Raw genomic sequence first — 21,867 nt, 5'->3', positions numbered from 1 at the left:
CGCAGGGAGAAATACAGTTGCCTGCAAACCAGTCTGTACTGTAGCTGAGAGGACAGTCATATAGCTTTGCTGTAATTTACAGTACATCACATTTTAAGATTGCAGCTCGACTAGAACGAGTTTGAACTGCAACACATCAGTGATCACGTACCAGGGACTTTTCATTCCATCTGCATATTCCCAATCGAAGTATAATAAAACACAAGCAGAGTCAAAAGAATAGGGTACCAATGATACAGATTGCTGGTGCGATTGGATAGGTAATATACACTGCAAAGTGTTAGCTGTTACCATTGACATGCTCCGTAACACAGCAGAAAAAAAATAACTTGAATTGGATAGGCTGCGATATTCAGAGGGGAAATATCTCTTTCTCCTGGAGAACATTCCCGAGTAAAAGTTGCAAAAAAAAAAAATCCCTAGTTTATTTACCTAGGAGTGTGTTAAAATATAAAAACTGTAGGAAACATTTTGAAACTAAATTGCTCCAATATGGACAGCAAAACTAAGGTGTTTTTTTGAAAACACCTTTGTTTCTGTGAAAACTTTCAAATGCCTTGGCGATCTCCTTAGTGTTAAGTTTGTAAAGACGAAATCTTCAACTGCATTCTCCCCTAGCAATCCCAAACAGCAGCTGGACAGCATTTGTTTGCTATTCCTTTTATAAAGGAGATTTGATTTGTACCATCGGGTGTCGGTCACTGAAGAGACAACGTCTGGTAGAACTGCTGACGATACAATCCCGGCACGGTCAACCATCGCTCTTATTTACAGACCGGCTAACGAGGGGAAAAAATACACTGACAAAAAACAGGATGTCTGCTTCAACTGTTAGTAAGAGTTCGGACCTGCACTGTGACTGCGTGAGAGAGACTGACAAGAGACAGAGACTGAAGCCCTGTATTAATACAGACAGGTTTGAGAACCAAGCTCAAAACTGGGTTACCTGAACCAAGCCCAGCAGGGTCCAGATTACAGTGACGAAACCGGGTTACCTGAACCAAGCCCAGCAGGGTCCAGATTGGAGTGACGAAACCAGGTTACCTGAACCAAGCCCAACAGGGTCCAGATCGCAGTGATGAAACCGGGTTACCTGAACCAAGCCCAACAGGGTCCAGATTGCAGTGATGAAACCGGGTTACCTGAACCAAGCCCAGCAGGGTCCAGATTGCAGTGATGAAACCGGGTTGCCTGTTGTTGAAATAGACTGCATTGTGGGCCAGTGGAGGACAGTATCCCAGCAACCCTGGCATTCTGGGGGATGCTCTAACCAAACTCGATGGAAGCTACTGCGTCTGGAAGAGAATTGAAAGAAATAAAGTGAAAGAAAAAAACTGGAATCAAGCATGATAATGATGTGTAAGAAGGAAGGCTGTTATTTAGAACACAAGAAAGAGAGGAGGCCTTAAAGGAACCCAGTGATTAATCATCAACAACATGTTTAGGTAAAGAAGTGTCTCCTAACGTCTGTCCTAAGTCTGTCTCCACTTAATTGTCCTTTTGCCCTGCTCTCTGTGCTAAGCGTGTGTGTTGGCTAATATTTATCAACTCCTTCTAACGCTGGAAAGGCTCAATCAAACCCTCTCTAATTATCCCTTGCTCGAGGCGAAATAAATTAAGCTCCCTCAGTCTATCTTCATAGCGAACCCTTCTTGGAATACACCACAGGGTTAAGACCAGAGTATTTACAAATGCATGCAGGGGTATTTGTTCTGGTTCGTTCCACAGCGCAAAGGGTTAATGACGCAGTGTGCAGCGTCCGACTAACAAATCTAAAATCAATGACGGTTCTGTTGAAAAAAAGATTGCGGTGAAATTGTTGCAAGAGATTGTACGAAACGCACAGCACAGGGCTCGGCAGTGCCTTGGGAAGAGTAGCTGTTAAAATGCCTGCTGTGTGAATGTCAGAAGCTTCTTTTTCTCCATGATAGACAGCCCAGCTGTGGATTTGGTCGGCAAAAACAGTAGTCAATGCAAGCACTTCAGTACAAGGAACGAGGAATTCCAATCCACACTCATGCAATTTCTGTAAAGCTTCACTAATAAACAGTTTTTATATAATAAAAACATTCTGATTATCCCATCTAGCTGAAGGTACATTTTCTGCAGAGCAATGTGTGCGACCAAGCGAAAAAGAAGAGGAATCTGTCTATACCTCGCTTTAACATTCATGAGTTTTTTGTTTTTTGCTTTTAAGGAAATACTAAAAGATACTAAAAAAAAAAAGATCAGTTTGATGGCCATGGAGATGCGTTTCCTAAGACCTGTCACAGCTGTTACACACTTATCTACAGACGTACTGTGCACTGTACATGTCTGCTTTGTCAAGGTACGCTGGTTTTGCTCACGTCGAAGGCAGTGTATGTATTGCATGGAGGGCTTTGGGGTGGTGGTCCACTATGAAAGGCGTTATATAAAATGAAGATTGATTGAATAGCCGAGCGTTTTGTATTTTATTTTTTTTTGCCTGTGTCTCTTTTCTGTTCAGAGCATTGGTTAAAGGTGTAACGGGCAGTGTCGTGGGATATGCTGTCGTTACGGATTCTGTCCTGTCCCGTCAGTGCAGTGAGAGGAGGTTAGAAGGTCTTTAAACCCACAAATGGCTCTTTTGCACAGTGGTTAAGAAGCTTGCTTGCACCCAGCCTCCATCCTATTACACAGGGCATGCAGGCTCCTCTCAGTTTTATCCCATCAAGATTAAATCGATTTAAAGACCTGTTTGTCTGACAAGGTGTTTTTAAATCTCTATTACTATTCAATGCAATAACAGCGTTCTTTATCCTGATGTGACCACTTTGAAGTTGAAAAGTTGTGTACCCAAATTATGCTTTTTTTTTTAAATTTTGCCTTTTATTTTGGGGTGGGGTTGTGAAATGACGGGAAAGCCCCAGCCTAGGATGGAGGTTCCTGTATTCTACTGTAGTGTAATCTATAATAACAACTTGTATTAATTTTATCCAGCACTAAATTCTGCTGAATTTATAAATATGAAAAGAAAATGTATGAATTCAATGAGAAGCGTTTCCACTAGAAACTTGAATGTATTACATTTCTTTTAGTGTTTCTATTGCTATAGTCAAGCTTCATTTGATTCAAAACTCTGTGGCTAGAATCTTGACACGTACTAGGATGTAACATCACTGTAACTCAAAAAATAGAGTACAAGGTAATTGTGATTACTTGTAAGGCTTTGCATAGCCTGGCACCTTCCTATTTATTTATTTAATATAGATTTAGTAGTCGCTAATTGATTTTACCCCATTTTTCTCGCAATTTGAAATACCTATTTGTATTTTAGGCTCAGCTGAAATGCAGTTTCTGCATCCAATCAATTATTGGCAAAATTCAATTCTCGGTAAAGACGTTTTAGGAAAATATAAATTCAGGCATTAAGCAGAAAGAATGGGGGAGAATTTAAATTCAATTAAGACTTTTATTGACCACGACAGCTTGTTTTATTGTATGAAATTATATTTTCCTCGAAACACGTTTTCACAGCTGAATTTTAACTTAGTGGTTGATTTAATTGTAAGATCAGTGTTGTGCAATAGGGGAGCACGATACTGTGTATATGTTTATCTTGGTGCCAGTAGTTTACAGTGCTGCTGAATTAAATCTAAACCTTTTCCAAGCATTTCACTGCAGATTCCCAGATCTTCTGAAGTCTTTACATTAGAAATCAATCAAAGAGAAAAAAAAAAAAATGTAATCCAATACAAATCTTTCGCTAAACTACATTTTATATAGACAAACTCCAAAGAAGGTTGATCTATCAGGAAAAATTAGCTGCACATTTATTTATTTTTTGTTCCATACACAAATAAAATATAAATACAGTACTTTTGATTTGTTGTGCAATCAATCCACTGTAAGAGAAAACTGTAAAAACAGGAAAATGCAGGATTATCTCATTTAATCGCTGACTTTATAGACCAGACGTGCAGTTCATTTCAAATAGTAAGAGAAAAGGAACACACAGCCACAAATGGTAAAATCACAAGACCTTTCAGAAGTTGTTTTTGTACAGTCTTTGCATAACTTCTCGAGACTTACGTTCCACACTTTCTTGCAACGTAGCCTAACAGTCTATTTGCCTTTTTTAATTGTCACATTTTTGTTTTTATTTTTACAATATCTTGTGGCATTTAGGTTCTATAGGACGTGGAATTGCCTGAAGGTTTAACGAACTTGTCTCTCTCTTGCTGCTGCACCTTTGAATCCGGTCTCCTTACTTCACACTTGAGTTGTAATGCCTCTGGCAGCATCTCCAATTAGCAGCCAGCCCACAACCAAGGGCAGATAGTCTTCAGCCACATACATAATGCATGATCACAGGCACGACCGATCTAGTCATTTTTCAGCATTTCAACCCCCTTCCCTCTCGCCAGAAGGGTGTTAATAAAGTGCTACCTCATTATCAAAACGGCTTTCTACAGCAAAGGTATGGCTCCTGGTTGCCCCATAAAGCTGTTCCACCGATGATTTCTGTATTATACACAAGGTGGAAGCTCGGCATGAAGCTCACAGTTATAAATAAGCATTCTTCTTAAAGACAGTATGCCTTTAATAAACTGGGACGCCTACGGAAAAAGCCAGGGTGTTGGGCACTTAAAATAGAGCAGAAATCCAAATGGTGTAGAGTATTGAAGTCCGCGTCTCAACGCTGTTCGCTGTCACGTGTCTTTTTTTTCATCTTTGTTGCATACAAGTCTCCATCCATCTCTCTCTCTCCCACTCTTCCCTTTTCCTTTCTCTCTCTCCCACTCTTCCCTTTTACTTTCTCTCTCTCCCACTCTTCCCTTTTCCTTTCTCTCTCTCCCACTCTTCCCTTTTCCTTTCTCTCTCTCTCCCACTCTTCCCTTTTCCTTTCTCTCTCTCCCACTCTTCCCTTTTCCTTTCTCTCTCTCCCACTCTTCCCTTTTCCTTTCTCTCTCTCCCACTCTTCCCTTTTCCTTTCTCTCTCTCCCACTCTTCCCTTTTCTCTTTCTCTCCCATTCTTCCCTTTCCCTTTCTCTCTCTCCCACTCTTCCCTTTTCCTTTCTCTCTCTCCCACTCTTCCCTTTTCCTTTCTCTCCCACTCTTCCCTTTTCCTTTCTCTCTCTCCCACTCTTCCCTTTTCCTTTCTCTCTCTATCCTTCCCTTTTCTTTTCTCTCTCTATCCCACTCTTCCCTTTTCCTTTCTCTCTCTCCCACTCTTCCCTTTTCTCTTTCTCTCCCATTCTTCCCTTTTCCTTTCTCTTTCTCTCCCACTCTTCCCTTTTCCTTTCTCTCTCTCCCACTATCTCTTTCATCACCTCCACTCTCACTCTTTCTTTGCTCTCCTCTTTATCCTCCACTTTTGTTTTTTCTCACCCTCCCTCACTCAGTCTTTGTCTTCTCTTTCCCACCCATCCGCTTACACCATCTTTCCTGTCGTCTTTCTCTTCTCTCTCCCTCCCTCAATCTCTCCCCCACTCCCCCTTACTCTTTCCCTCTCTCTCCCTCTTATTCTTTCCTTCCTCACCCCACCTATTATTTCCATCTCTCTCTCTCTCTCTCTCTCTCTCTCTCTGTTCGATACTTATCTCCCTGCCAGCACAGATAATGATTTAAACGTTGATTCAGATCCCTGCATTTAGCTGCCTTTGATGTGCAAGCAGAGGTCAGCTTGCACAGGCTGCAGAACTGCACTTGGGGGAACAATGCATGTAGCCAGCAGATTTTGTGGTATATATATATATATATATTATATATATATATATATATATTAGATAATATATATATGATATATTATATAATGAGTTACAATGATAAAGTTTTCTAGCATGTCATTTTGCCAAAGTTTTAGCCACAGCTGTATTCAAAGATATGATACAGTAAGGCTGATTCACCACAAACGTGTTTGTTTGTTTTTCTGTAGTTTAGGGCAGTGGTTCACAAGGTAGTTTTAAAGTTTGGAATTTTACCTAAATGTTTCAGTTTTAAAAAACATGGAGTTCAAATATACACTGTCCAGTGTTGGCTGATTTATTTCAATATTCAATATTTCTTCATTCGTATATCATTAATTTCTGTATGTATATACAAATGCATGCTCGAGTAAATTAGGCTTGGCCGATTTTTAAAAGCCCCTTTAGTTGTCTAGATATATAAAGCTTTGGATAGCCATGTTGTAGATCATTAAAACAGACCCTGGTGGCTGTTCACTAAGGCTTTTCGTAAAGGCAGTGCAATGTCAAATTGAATGTAAGTTTATTTTGTTTTTATTTATTTATCCGGAAGGCTGTTTATTTTTATTTTATTTATTTATTTATTTATTTTATCCAAAGAGCAAAGTCTGGAACTGAGATGACATAACATAAGCGAGCAAGCCAGTCACTCAAATAAACGCCGGCTTTGAAAATGTATTTTTCACCCAGGAGCTGTTCATCCATTGCTAGTACATTTTATTTAGAGGGCTTTATTAGTCAGGCATAGAATTCATTTTTAATTAATAATAATCATTTAAAAAAAAAAGCTACAGTGTGTGCTGGGGTTTATATATTACCCTTTTTTCATATTAATCCATGGTCTAGTTGTTACAGTAAATATGGCCCAGAGCCATTGTGGATGACTTTGTTCTTGCTAGTGTTAGATGTTGGAATCTAGATAATTTGGTAACACTTTCCATTTTGTCTCCAATTACTGTGTAATTTGCATAATAATTACTTGTCGAGTACATGTTCACTTACACACCACTGCAGTGTTACTATGCACTAAATGTGGAAATCATGTTGCATGATATATGAGAGAACACAGTTGTATCGAAAAATGGTTTGGGTCAAGTTTAAAGTTAGGGTTATATTATGCAAAATGATTTACGCATTAAGTACATTGTAACTACATAATAATTATGTATAAGTACACATGTGTTTACTAAGTAACTATTAGGTAAATGCACAGTAATTAAAGACACTTAACAGGAAGAGTTACTCATATTTTACCAGGAAGGAAATGTTTGCAGGGTTGATTCAATAAAGCGTGATATTTCCCACTTGGTGGTGTTTAGTCAAACTGTTTAAAAAAATCAGTATTCTTTTAAAGAGTTTCACAGCACCCTGCAGTGTGTACAACCAATGCATTATGCTACCCGCAGGATCCCGTACTCCATAAATGCTGTTAGCTGCGCTATAGACGAGGTATTGCTCTGAGGACAATAGTGTTTATTGATAAAGCTTCTTGTCATTGCTTACAGTGCAGCCCAGGACTGGCCAAAGCTGCCCCTTCCACTCCTGGTCTTTGTTCCAACCATGTTCTGAATGGTTTAATCGGTCATCCAGAACCTGCAGTGTTTATTTATCTCATTGTACCTGTTCACCTTGCCTGGAGTGGAACAGCCCTCCAGGACTGGGATCGGATGCCCTTGCTCTGGTCCAGTAATTAAAAGCAGACATATTCCAGTTTTGTGCTACATGACCTTATATTTCATGCAGAAACTTACCGCGCTTACATGGAAATCTGAATCTCTTACTTGTATTTCCCATACAGAGATATGGAAATAAGTTGTGTGATTGATTACATGTGAGTGCAATAAAATCAGAGTGTGATAATATCCAACATGATCTTGCGCTTCCATTGACTTCCACTGTAGTCTGTGCGGGACGTTTCAGTACAGCGACAGTAAGCAGAAAGTGACATTAACAGGGAGCAATATTAAGAAGGGTTGACTGCATTTGTTACACAGGATAGCATTGCGTTGGATCCTTGCTGTATACTCCATAGCCTACACCGATTTTGGATATTTTAGGACAGTCACATAAAATAACAAGAACAGCTCTGGATGATCTGTAAAAACAAAGTTTCTGGTTGTACTAGATAATAAAATATGGTGTTTGGAAGATATAAGCGAGTGGCAACTACACTTGCAGTGCTGTTTGAAGAATCTCCCTGCAACAATTTCTAAATGCTTCACGCATCATTACTGTTAGGCAGTCTGTGCCAGCAATATAAATACTTCAATTAACTTCAGTCAGGATACTCATGCCATGGATTACATAGACTAGACAACACTGCTACATTATACATATTTTTTACACTACATTATTTGGCCTCGCCTTTCGCGATACCAGGTAAATTAGCTTGCAACTAAGTGGAGAGGCTGACTGTAGGGAAGCCGTGGGCAGGGGGGCAGGAGAGCTGCCCTCCCCCGTTAGACGAAGCCAAAGAGCAGGTGGAGGCTAGGGAGGAGGAGGCGAAGCCTGGCGCACAGCGGGAACGTAATGGATTGAGGTAAGATAGAAACCCTTTCCTTGGCGGTCACTGGACGAAATTTCAAGGAACAAACAGATATTCGACTGGCGATTTGATCTGGTGTTGGAAGCGAGTACAGTATGTTTGATGTGTACGTGATTTCATCTGAAGTTAAAAGTGAGCTTCATGCCAGATCCACCGTTCTGCTTAATTTCCCATGGTTTGATTTACAAAGGCAGAAACAACAGAACTGCTCAGCGTTTCTTTTTCAATATCGTCTCACGCAGCTACTCACTCAGCTAACTTGATTCTGCTTTTTCTGTCAGAAAAAGTGTAACGCACCGCTCACCATGATTAGATAGCGTGTAGAAAAGTACAGTGTCTTCAACGCTGATCTATGTTCTAAAGTCCATTTTCATAATGTTGGCTTCCTTAACATTATTCCCCCTCCCTCATTTAACAGTGCTGGGAGTCATTTAGTTCTTAATGGTAGTTGCAGGGAAAGATACTGATAAGGCTAATAAAAGACAAGGAAATAAAAGGCACTCCCTTCAGTGTATTTGTCTCTTAATGCAGTGCTACCCCCTTATTATTATTATTTGTTTGTTTGGCAGACGCCTTTATCCAAGCCGACTTACAGAGACTAGGGTGTGTGAACTATGCATCAGCTGCAGAGTCACTCACAACAACGTCTCACTTGAAAGACTGAGCACAAGGAGGTTCAGTGACTCGCTCCGGGTCACACAGTGAGTTAATGAGTGAGCCGGGATTCAAAGCAGGGACCTCCTGGTTGCAAGCCCTTTATTTTAACCATCGGACCACACAGCCTCCGATAATACGGTTGTCAGGTACCGTTATTTGTTTTTCGCCTTTTTTTTGTTACCGAAACGATTTACAATGCCCACAAGCCTAATTAATATTGTAGTGAAAATGAAGGAAGGAGACACATACAATTTGCACAGTTCCACAGTTTATTGGCACGATTATTCCCAGCCCCTGCTAGCCTGGGGAAGACCAAAATCAACCAACTCTCACAGCACAGTATATTATCAGCACATAGTCTTTTACATAAGAACATAAGAAAGTTTACAAACGAGAGGAGGCCATTCGGCCCATCTTGCTCGCTTGGTTGTTAGTAGCTTATTGATCCCAAAATCTCATCAAGCAGCTTCTTGAAGGATCCCAGGGTGTCAGCTTCAACAACATTACTGGGGAGTTGATTCCAGACCCTCACAATTCTCTGTGTAAAAAAGTGCCTCCTATTTTCTGTTCTGAATGCCCCTTTTTCTAAACTCCATTTGTGACCCCTGGTCCTTGTTTCTTTTTTCAGGCTGAAAAAGTCCCTTGGGTCGACACTGTCAATACCTTTTAGAATTTTGAATGCTTGAATTAGGTCGCCACGTAGTCTTCTTTGTTCAAGACTGAACAGATTCGATTCTTTAAGCCTGTCTGCATATGACATGCCTTTTAAGCCCGGAATATTTCTGGTCGCTCTTCTTTGCACTCTTTCTAGAGCAGCAATATCTTTTTTATAGCAAGGTGACCAGAACTGCACACAACATTCAAGATGAGGTCTTACTAGTGCATTGTACAGTTTTAACATTACTTCCCTTGATTTAAATTCAACACTTTTCACAATGTATCCAAGGATCTTGTTAGCCTTTTTTTATAGCTTCCCCACATTGTCTAGATGAAGACATTTCTGAGTCAACAAAAACTCCTAGGTCTTTTTCATAGATTCCTTCTCCAATTTCAGTATCTCCCATATGATATTTATAATGTACATTTTTATTTCCTGCGTGCAGTACCTTACACTTTTCTCTATTAAATGTAATTTGCCATGTGTCTGCCCAGTTCTGAATCTTGTCTAGATCATTTTGAATGACCTTTGCTGCTGCAACAGTGTTTGCCACTCCTCCTACTTTTGTGTCGTCTGCAAATTTAACAAGTTTGCTTACTATACCAGAATCTAAATCATTAATGTAGATTAGGAATAGCAGAGGACCTAATACTGATCCCTGTGGTACACCGCTGGTTACCACACTCCATTCTGAGGTTTTTCCTCTAATCAGTACTTTCTGTTTTCTACATGTTAACCACTCCCTAATCCACGTACATGTGTTTCCTTGAATCCCAACTGCGTTCAGTTTGAGAATTAATCTTTTGTGCGGGACTTTGTCAAAAGCTTTCTGGAAATCTAAATAAACCATGTCATATGCTTTGCAATTATCCATTATCGATGTTGCATCCTCAAAAAAATCAAGCAAGTTAGTTAGACACGATCTCCCTTTCCTAAAACCATGTTGACTGTCTCCTAGCACCCTGTTACCATATAGGTAATTTTCCATTTTGGATCTTATTATAGTTTCCATAAGTTTGCATATAATAGAAGTCAGGCTTACTGGTCTGTAGTTACCTGGTTCAGTTTTGTTTCCCTTTTTGTGGATTGGTATTACGTTTGCAATTTTCCAGTCTGTCGGTACCACCCCTGTGTCAAGAGACTGCTGCATGATCTTGGTTAGCGGTTTGTAAATTACTTTTTTCATTTCTTTGAGTACTACTGGGAGGATCTCATCCGGCCCAGGGGATTTGTTTATTTTAAGAGCTCCTAGTCCCTTTAACACTTCTGCCTCAGTTATGCTAAAGTTATTTAAAACTGGATAGGAACTGGATGACATGTGGGGCATGTTGTCAGTATCTTCCTTTGTAAAAACTTGTGAAAAGTAATCATTTAATATATTTGCTATTTTTTGTTCTTCATCTACGATTTTGGCATTTGTATCTCTTAAACATTTAATCTCCTCTTTGAATGTTCGCTTGCTGTTGTATTATTGGAAAATCATTTTGGAATTGGTTTTAGCTCCCTTAGCAATGTTTATTTCTATTTCTCTCTTGGCCTTTCTAACTTCCTTTTTGACTTGCGTTTGCAGTTCTGTGTACTCTTTCTGCGTACTTTCTTTTTGGTCCTTTTTTAATGCTCTGTAAAGTGCCTTTTTTCGCTGAATATTTTTTTTAATTGATCTATTAAACCATTTTGGCAATTTAGTTTTACATTTAGATTTGTCTACTTTAGGGATATAATTGTTTTGCGCCTCTAGTACTACATTTTTGAAGAACAGCCATCCTTCTTCTGTGGGTGTTTTCTCTATTTTACTCCAATCTACTTCTGTTAGTCTCTGTTTCATACCTTCATAGTTTGCTTTTCTAAAATTGTAAACCTTAGCTTTAGTCATTACTTTTGGGGATTTAAAAAACACTTCAAATGAGACCATGTTGTGGTCTGAGTTTGCCAGTGGTTCTCTGACCTCTGTTTTAGTTATTCTATCTTCGTTATTTGAAAAGACTAAATCAAGGCATGCCTCCCCTCTAGTCGGTGCCTTGCAAATTGTGTTAGGAAGCAGTCATTTGTCATTTCCACCATTTGTATTTCATCCTTCGCGCTACCCACCGAGTTTTCCCATTTTATTTGGGGGAAGTTGAAATCCCCCATTAGTATGGCTTCTCCTTTGCTACACGCATTTCTAATGTCATTGTATAACAGATTATTACAAGATTCTTTTACAAGTACTGTATGTTCCAGTGTTTTAAATACGCTAATGTAAAAATAACAATGAAACACAATCACAGTGTTGTAGGTTTTCTTTTCTGTTTTATTTTATTTTAGTTTCTATTACAATCTATCCAAGCATAATTCACGCTAACATCACCAGGATCACTTCAAGTACCTGAAACGTTCACCCAACGTTTGCAAGTCAAATTGCATTGTGAGGGAATGGGAGCCACGATCGAATCGTGTTATAACCGGCTCCACACTGTAACAAGTTGCATTATAACGGTAAAAGGTTATATATGTAAGACCTGATGTTGTCAGGTTTTATTTTTGATCACATGACGTCCCTTCAAACTTAGTTTGAGGCGATTCTGTTTCCTAATTAAACAATGTTTTTACCTTCATATCTAGAATGAGCCTGATGGTTTCACTTAATTTTTATTTCAAGCAGACGTGACAAATTTATTAAGATGCAGAGGCAGATTAACAACTACTAATTCACATTTCGAGGGAGGTAGAAATTTTGAAAATAAAACCCAAAAAGTTAAAGGTGTTTGTGGTTTTGACTTCGATCTTGTTTATTGCGTTTCATGTTGTTTGCAGTGGTGATCAGAGCCTCTTGCCAGGTCATCATTGTAAATGATGAAAAATTTGTTCTAAATTGACTATTGACAATAAAGTGGTTGATTGATAGATTACAGGCTTGCATCTGTACATGTCTGCAGAACTACTTATCCAATTGCGATGGAATTTGATGAAGACATACTTTTGCTGTAAAGAATATGCACTTTCATGTACCTACATTTAATTTTTTTAAAGTTATCAAGCAGACAAGTTTACTCCACTACACACAGCTGTTGCCCTGCCCCACACAGCTGTTGCCCTGCCCCACACAGCTGTTGCCCTGCCTCACACAGCTGTTGCCCTGCCCCACACAGCTGTTGCCCTGCCCCACACAGCTGTTGCCCTGCCCCACACAGCTGTTGCCCTGTCTCACACAGCTGTTGCCCTGCCTCAGGTCATGTCACTCCATCTCCAGCGAGATCCTGGTAAGGAAACCTTAGAATAAACCAGGAAACTGTGTTAGGGATGTTGCTATTTTAGTGATGTACTGCACCATGGCATTAAGTTGCATTGTGGTTCTCGTTTCACCGTGTTTTGCGTTTACTGCACGGCCGACAGCCACAGAGAGATTCTTTTCACAGAGACATGTAGAACTATGAAACACTCAATAGACTCAATTACCTTTAAGAAATTCTCAAAGACATTCCTCCTAGCGGCTGATTGGTTAATAGCAATGACATCACCCTAAGAGCTGGACTTGCCACTTGACTTATAGAACTTGCTCTCTGGTTAAATGGCAAGAGGTTTCTCTTTGAATCAGACAGTGTCAGTATTTTGAAAAGCCAAGAAAACTGAGTATACTGCAAGAAGGTAAGAGGCTGTTGAAACGCTTTGACGCTGAACTGAATCACTGGCAACATTATTTAGTGTGGCGAGAAAAGGAAAAGGTTCACTGGAATAGCTTTGTCAATTATTATTTAATAATTAGAGGTGCTGTAGGACAATACAAGGTTACAGTGCAAAAACAATAATTAAATACAGTGCAGTTTACACAGAGTGCAAATACTACTAGAATACAATATGTAACAAGAAGTAAATTGTTAGAAGTAACAATTTAGGATTAAGCCAGTTTGTATCTACAATGAATAGTAGCAGTGCAAGGATAACACATCAGATAGGGGGTCCAGTAGCATGGTGCTGAGGCCAGGCAGGTCCAGTGCAGAATAGGAGGGGTAGATCAAGAGATTTAAAGTGCAGTCTAAACAGGGAGGTCTTGAGGAGGCGGTGGGTTGCAGTGAGAGACGGGGTATAAGTCAAGGCTGATGATGGGGGGGGGGCTAAAGGATGAGGGGGAGGGGGTTGGGCTGCTAAACAAGGTGACTGCACTGGAGAGGTAAAAAAATGATAGCAAGAAATAAGTCAAAGCTGGAGAGACCATGCTGGAAAGCAGGAAGGCTGTTTTGCAGAGCCAGTGAAACCCTTTCATTCTCATGTCTACGCACACCTCCTCTTTCTTTTTTATTCTGACACCTTCAATCTTAATAGAAATCCTATTGAAAAATTCCCTGGCTCAGTAACCTTACCCATTTCTCCTGGAGAATTCCTGTGTCTGTGTGTGAAAGTCTTTCTATTTAAACCAATGGGAATTGATTATCTGATAGATGCTTGTAGGACACGGGTAGGTCAGCCATTTCTCCAATTAGCAGTGTGGAGTTTGAGGAGCTCAGTGGTTAGAGAAAGAAAGAAAGCACCCGGCTGAAGTGTGGAAGGCAGTGGGTTTGAGGAGCTCAGTGGTTAGATAAAGAAAGCGCTGGGCTGCACTGTGGAAGGCAGTGGATTTGAGGAGCTCAGTGGTTAGATAAAGAAAGCACTGGGCTGCAGTGTGGAAGGCAGTGGATTTGAGGAGCTCAGTGGTTAGATAAAGAAAGCACCGGGCTGCAGTGTGGAAGGCAGTGGATTTGAGGAGCTCAGTGGTTAGATAAAGAAAGCACTGGGCTGCAGTGTGGAAGGCAGTGGATTTGAGGAGCTCAGTGGTTAGATAAAGAAAGCACTGGGCTGCAGTGTGGAAGGCAGTGGGGTTGAGGAGCTCAGTGGTTAGAGAACGGAAGAAAGAAAGCGCTGGGGGAAGTGAAGCTCTCTTCCCATGCCAGGATGGCTCTCCTCTTTTGTGAGTCACAAGCATGAGAGGTTAATTGCTCTTTGCTGTGCTTTTAATATGGGACACTTTTATAAGGGTTAAGATTAGTTTACCTTGGTTTGCTTTTTGTAATATGCTTTGCCATACCTCTCAGGGCTTTACAATGCTTACTTATAATTTAACATGCTAATTGAGACTGACACACAAGTAACATACTTTTGTTGAATACATTCATGTAAGGCGCAGTGAGTTTTGGGTTACTTTTACTCTGACGCTACCCATTCGCCAAACATTCAAACAATTGCTGCCAAGCAAATTGCCCCAAATGGAGTAAACCATCACCTTATTTGCAATACTGGTAACTAAAGTTAACTCAGGATTTCTGTGGACATAAAGATCACCAATTTACCCCGTTGCTGAAACCGGGGGACTGATGGCAGGGTGTAAGGAATTAAATCACCTGTCGTCTTTGATTAGTTGTACTGGACAGTTGGTTTTCTAAGAGGAATTAACCACTAATGAATGTTATACACTTTAGTGCTGATTTACATCGAGCAGCGAAGAGAATCCTCAACGTGTAGATTCCTGCGGGCAGATACCTGTATGTAATGTAGAGGTTAAAAAAACAACATATGCTGTCATTGTTATAGCTAAGGAAGGAACAGAGACTGCAACTGAGAAGAAAAAAAAGGAGATTGTCAAACTTGCCGTATTGCATTCCAAGATATGATTTTCTAAATGTGTTTATTAGCTTTTAAACCTTTTAAAGGAGTGCTGAACCCATTTGCTTACCTCGCTAAAAGCATTAGCAACATTATATTTTAGTATGAACATTAGAAAATGTACGAACAAGAGGAGGCCATTTGGTCCATCTATGCTCTTCCGGTTCTTAGTCTCTGGTTGATCCCTAAAGGATTTGGTATCAACAACATGGCTTGGTAACCCATTACATACCCTCACCACTCTCTGTGTGAAGAACTATCGCCTACACATAGAGATCTCTATAGAAAGTCAAAGGATCAAAACAAAGTCAAATAATTGCAGCTATGGCAAACCGTTTGCTTCACCTAGAATTTTAGGATCCGACATAATATTATTTTAAAATGTTATATAAAAATGTTAAAAAATGTTATATATATATATATATATATATATATATATATATATATATATATATATATATATATATATATATATATATAGAATATAAGAGAGAGAGAGAAGAGATAGGTATTTATTTAACAGGTAGGTATTTTATTTAACATCATGTAATTGAAGAACCAAAAAAGTCTACTGGAAACCATAATAGTAGTACAGTATTTCATGTTCGATTTAGAATTGTAACATTTTTCAATTTTTTTTGTGAAGTATATGGAAAACTACAAAGCGTTGTGTAATTCTATATGTTAATGAAACATTATTCAGCAGGTTTCATTTGACTTTATGAAGCAAAATGTGTTACTTCTATAGGGTGACACAAATTTTTTTGCCAGAGCTGTACAGTAGATAGAAAAGGAGTGTATAGAGTTGCTTTAAAGTGTAAAAACACAGTGAAAGCATGATAAAGCATAGTCAAGCATTGTAAAGCACAGAGAGGTCTGGTAAAGCACTGGCAAGCATTGTAAAGCACAGAGAGGTCTGGTAAAGCACTGGCAAGCATTGTAAAGCACAGAGAGGTCTGGTAAAGCACTGGCAAGCATTGTAAAGCACAGAGAGGTCTGGTAAAGCATAGGGAAGCATTGTGAAGCACAGAGAGGTCTGGTAAAGCATAGGGAAGCATTGTAAAGCACAGAGAGGTATGGTAAAGCATAGGGAAGCATTGTGAAGCACAGAGAGGTCTGGTAAAGCATAGGGAAGCATTGTGAAGCACAGAGAGGTCTAGTAAAGCATAGGGAAGCAATGTTAAGCAGAGAAGTATGGTAAAGAATATCAAAAATAAAATAAAAACATGGTAAACTAACCCTTATAAAAGTTTCCCATAGTAAAAGCATAGCATAGTGTAATGAAGCACAGCAAAAGCATTATCATGGATGTGGTTGGAGGGGGGGGGGCGGGTTGTCCATGTTGCTGCGGCGACAGTAAGCAGCTGCTTTAGTGCTTATAGTTGCAGTTTGATGAATGGTTGTGTCGATTGGAGCCGCAAACCCTCATAAACCATCCTTCTTACAGAGACACCAGAGAGAGAATTGAAAGAGAAAAGACTAATGACAAATACATATATATACACGTTAGAATCACACCTGGGCTTTCCACTTGCTTATTGATTTTTTTTTTCTTTTTTTTGAAAGCATGGTTCGAACAAAGCCAGAGGTTATGTTTGATGTACCAGAGGCTGAAAACTTAAAACTATAGCATTCAAAATCCATACAATCTTGTCTCACAATCTTCAGCAGTTCATCACCTAAACACACTATAACGCAACAAACCCTGTAAACTTCCAGGACGATCGTCCGCCGTGCCAGAATTGTGATTGGCTTGATGAGTGTGACTCGGACTTCTTTCATGGCCACCACAACCCCTGTATCTTTTATCCAGTTGAGCATGTCTGGGGTGAACTTGAATGATCATCGTCACGGTCCTCTGCTAACTCTGCACTGATTGCAGGGAATATCGACTCATGAATGGATCCCTCGAAACACCTTTCAACACCTTGTGGAGTCTGCAAAACTAGTCTGTTTTACCGGAAGGACTTAATGACATTTTAAACTTCGTGTTAGGGGGAAGAGAAAAAATAAGAGACAATAATAGCACTTTATCCAAGTTTTAGTATCCTTTCTCAGCTTAAGAAAATGTTGATATACACCAGTGTGAACATTCATTACAACACCCCACTGCTTCTCTATTTTTGATTTGCCTTGTAGTGACTTCAAACCGCTGGAACTGAAAGTCTTAGAACATTGTCAAAATATTGATTGTCTAATTTCATTGATGACTTTAATAGGCCACACATGCAGTTTGTTTCAAATAGTAAGAGAAAGGGAACACATAGCCCCAAATGGTAAAATGCATGAGACTTTTTAGAAGTTGTTTAAGATGCCTAATTAAAGCACAAAGTGGTGTAAAATTTTCACACAAGTGCCTGTTGTTTCTATATTGCTGATTGCTGACCAGAAATTGAAATTCTCACACCCAGATGTTTTCATGCAGGTAGGAATATAAAGGATATAAATGATGAATCTTGAGGTGTTTTTGTAAATTTGCACACTGCTAAACGATGGCTTTTGTAATAATAATATAATATCTTTATAGTGGACCACCATCACAAAGTGTGCTTTCCAGAGGCAGGCTGTGAACTGGTGCATTATATGCAGAGTCACTTACAACAGGACGTTGATTTAACATCTCTTCATCACGCAGGACGCAGCACCAGTGATTTGCTCAGGGTCACACACAGCAAGTCAGTTAGGGGCAGCAGTGGGATTTGAACCAGAGACCTTCTGGGTATAAGCCCTGGACTTTAACCACTGGACCGCACTGCCTCCTAATGCAGTGGATTGAGGCCTGCCTTTATTTTTGTATTCTTTTTTTGGTAGACTCTCACAAAACAGAATCAGTTCAAGTCACTTCCTATGGCAGTGTTGTGTGCAGAGCAGTAGCAGTTCAGTTCAGAGTCTTCACTTTATAAATGTGTCATAAAAACAGCAGCTCGCAGACAGCAAGGCTTTTTAAAAACAGTTCATACCACCGGCTATTCAGTGATATTGTAAACAAATCCAAAAACAAAGTGTGTAGTGCAGTATCCAGAAACACAGACAGTGTGCAAGCATGCTAAAAACGAACACAGTTCGAGGTAATAGTAGATTGCAGTATTTAAAAACAACAAAAGCGCAAACGTGCTGCAGCTTCTACATATGGACTCAAGGTCCACACACCCCCTGCACCCAGCAGCCATCTTCTGTTTATTTACCCACTTGAACTCTGACCTCTTCCCCCAAGTGAATAAACATTTAACAGACATTTAATAATATATTTACCGGTCAGTATTCCATACATTTTATACACGGGATACATTTTAAAAATACACATTCAAATCAAAGCAGGCAATTAAATCAATGAGCGTGTTCACTATCTCCAGTCGGCTAAACCGTCACAGGCGTGTGATAAGATTACATGCTAATTAATGTACGTGTGTTCTGTTATGGGGAGGCAGACTTAAATGAGACAGAAAAGGTCTGCATTCAGTGAACCAGCCGGTGAGGTAGAAGAAGCTGAACTATCCCAATGCATCATTGTAAAGATAATATCACGATTCATCACCCTGATCTGCCACAAGAAATCTCTCTGGTATATAGCTCACAAAACACATGTCCAATGTGCAGTAGTAGGCTACATATGTCTCAAATATTTAGAAAGAAACACATCTTATATTTAATTAACAACACATTCTATGCATTATTCCCCAGGAGTTCAGTTACATTTCTTGGGTCATTTCAACTCAGCAGTGTCTTCAGAGACAATGCATTTCAGTTAATAGGAGAAGCAGCTGGTTTACTCTGCTTTATTGCACTTTGCAATGCTGTGCTTTATTACTTACAATACTTTTACTATGGGAAACCTTTGTAAGGGTTAATTTACCATGGTTACTTTTTTTATAATACATTTTACCATGCCTCTCTGTGCTTTACAATGCTTCCCGATGCTTTACCAGACCTCTCTGTGCTTTACAATGCTTCCCTCTGCTTTACCATTCCTCTCTGTGCTTTACAATGCTTGCTTATGCTTTACCAGACCTTTCCTGTGCTTTACCAGACCTCTCTGTGCTTTACAATGCTTGCCTGTGCTTTACCAGACCTCTCTGTGCTTTACAATGCTTCCCTATGCTTTACTAGACCTCTCTGTGCTTTACAATGTTTCCCTATGCTTTACCAGACCTCTCTGTGCTTTACAATGCTTCCCTATGCTTCACCAGACCTCTCTGTGCTTTACAATGTTGCCTGTGCTTTACCAGACCTCTCTGTGCTTTACAATGCTTGCCTGTGCTTTGCCAGACCTCTCTGTGCTTTACAATGTTTGCCTATGCTTTTACCATGTTTTCAGTATTGCCTTATTCCACTTTGCTGTGCTTTTACTATGGGAAATTTTGAAAGAGATAGTGGGTTGTGAATTACACTTTGGGTTCCACAACCCCCCCTAGGGTAAGATCCAGCTGTTGGCCCTTCAGTTTGTGTTTCCGATGTGTAAACGCTCTGCAGCTTGGGGAGAAATGTCTGGATGTTTCTGCACGAGAGAGACCTCATCTCTCACGGTTACTAAAAGACAGAGTTGCACCCGCAAAGGGAATTGGGAAAGAGGAGTGATCAGATTTAGATTTTTTTTTCTTTTGTCATTTCATTTTATTGTATTTCCATAGAGAGCCAAGGCACTTTTCTAACCAGCTTAGGACAACGCCAGAGTTTGTGTTTGATGTACTGTAGGCCCATCGATATTGATGTCTCTTTTATTACTGTGTGTTCAGATCTCCTGGCCTACGGATTGCTGTGTAAAAGACTTTAAAGCGGTCCTGTATAGCGAGGACGTCTTGATGACATTCATTTTAATTGCTATTTTGTTCATTCCAGTGCTGTAAACTGTACGAGTCTTCTGCTCTACACCCACACTTGTCCAGTTAGATTGATAATGGTCAAAAGTTTTGCATCACCTTATAGAAAGCTGAATGAGACCTGCTAAATAATGCATATTGAATTACACGCCGCTTTGTAGTTCATATATGTAATCAAAAGCTGTTCCTTATAATACAATGACTCATTTGTACACAGTAATAACAGTGGATGCACCAATAGTCTTCAGTCATACAATATATAGCTTTAAGTGTGTGTCCGTGTGTGTGTGTGTGTGTATATATATATATGTATGTATGTATATTTACTGTCCTTCACTTTTTACGATGTCAGCAATCATCCAAAGGTTCGTGTTGAAATTATTCTTTGAAGTCCAGTGGCTGATTTTCTGTTCTCGTTATCCACCAAACCAACATTAATCTAAAGCAAAAGAAATCACAGGACCAAGTTTTGTTTGTTTTTTTTGTTTGTTTTTTTTACGGTGAATAACACTCCGAATGCATTCCGAAATCTCCCTCACTATTACCCGGTCCTTCCTGGCAAAATAAAGTAAACTAATTATTCTGAGATTCACCCCGCTCCGCATGCCCCCCTGCCCGCTCCCTGCTAGTTAGCTCGGGACAGTGTTTGTCCTGCAGTGCTCAGCCTGTGTCTCACGGTGATGAATGGGGGTAATTTCATTTCTGCTGTATCTGGCTGATTGTAGGCATGACACTTATTTTATCCCATTTATACCTGCCGCTGTTGACAAATGATTTGCACTACAAGACATCCTATTCTTTGTGAAGTGTGTGTGTGTGTATGTACGTGTGTGTGTGTCTTTGTGTTTGTGTATGCATGTGTCTGTGTGTGTGTGTGTGTGTGTGTGTCTGTGTGTGTCTGTGTTGTGTGTCTGTTCACTAACGGGCGTGTGTGTGTGTGTGTGTGTGCGTGTGTGTGTGTGTGTGTGTGTCCCTGGTGTGTGTGTGTGTGTGTGTGTCTGTGTCTGTCTGTTTGTGTTGTGTGTGTGTGTGTGTCTGTGTGTGTGTGTTTGTGTTTGTGTGTGTGTGTGTGTGTGTGTGTGTGTGTGTCTGTCTGTTTGTGTTTGTGTGTGTGTGTGTGTCTGTGTCTGTCTGTTTGTGATTGCGTGTGTGTGTGTGTGCTCATTTGTAATGCTTGCTGGGTCAAAAATTTCCCCAGAAACAAACTGCAGTCACGTACGCTCTGAGACAACGAGAGTATAAACACTAGGCATCGAGGTATACGAATATAAGTTTATTACGACAATTGATAAAACCTGTAAATGCATTTGCTGTGCATTCCCTGGCATCCATCCTGAGACCAGACCTCCATTCCACAACATAATAGGGAGTCTGCATATTAAGTCTCCTAAATCATAACAGTCCATACAAAGCAGCGGCATCTCCCTATTTATCACAGGGGGAGCTGTGTGAAAAGCTCGTTAGTATCAACAGTGCGTCTTTTTTTTTTTTTTTTTTTTTTTTCAATTGCACTCTCATTTCTCTGTTATTATTAATAGGGCTGCTGGGACCTGCAATCTCATTACAGAGGTCATGCCCATCCTGGCGAGCCCAGAGCAGCTGCCGCATGGCCCCGCTATCTCAAATCGCTAATTGACGAGATTGATTTCCCAGAAATTTATTAGTTCTCAATACCCACATTATGTTCTACTTTGAACGTTATTGATTAGATACAATACGTGCCCCTATTATTAACAGAGATAGGCAATTGATTGGATTACGTGAATCCTCGGAGAGAGCGCTCAGACTGATTCGTTGATGTACCATAATGATCCTGGAGGTATTGAGAGTTTCTGTGTTTGGTATTTATAGTCTACTAAGCTCTGGGCA

The 21,867-nt window shown here is 39.9% G+C and overlaps 1 protein-coding gene across 1 annotated transcript in view; it reads left to right on the top strand.

The window, feature by feature from the left end:
* The window catches only part of LOC121328458 (potassium voltage-gated channel subfamily D member 1-like), a 66,064-nt gene that overhangs the window by 20,030 nt on the left and 24,167 nt on the right, over window positions 1-21,867 (top strand). The window lies entirely within an intron of this gene.

This window comes from Polyodon spathula, chromosome 16, assembly GCF_017654505.1.
Source record: "Polyodon spathula isolate WHYD16114869_AA chromosome 16, ASM1765450v1, whole genome shotgun sequence".
Lineage (NCBI taxonomy): Eukaryota > Metazoa > Chordata > Actinopteri > Acipenseriformes > Polyodontidae > Polyodon > Polyodon spathula.
This window is presented reverse-complemented; position numbering and strand designations above follow the sequence as displayed.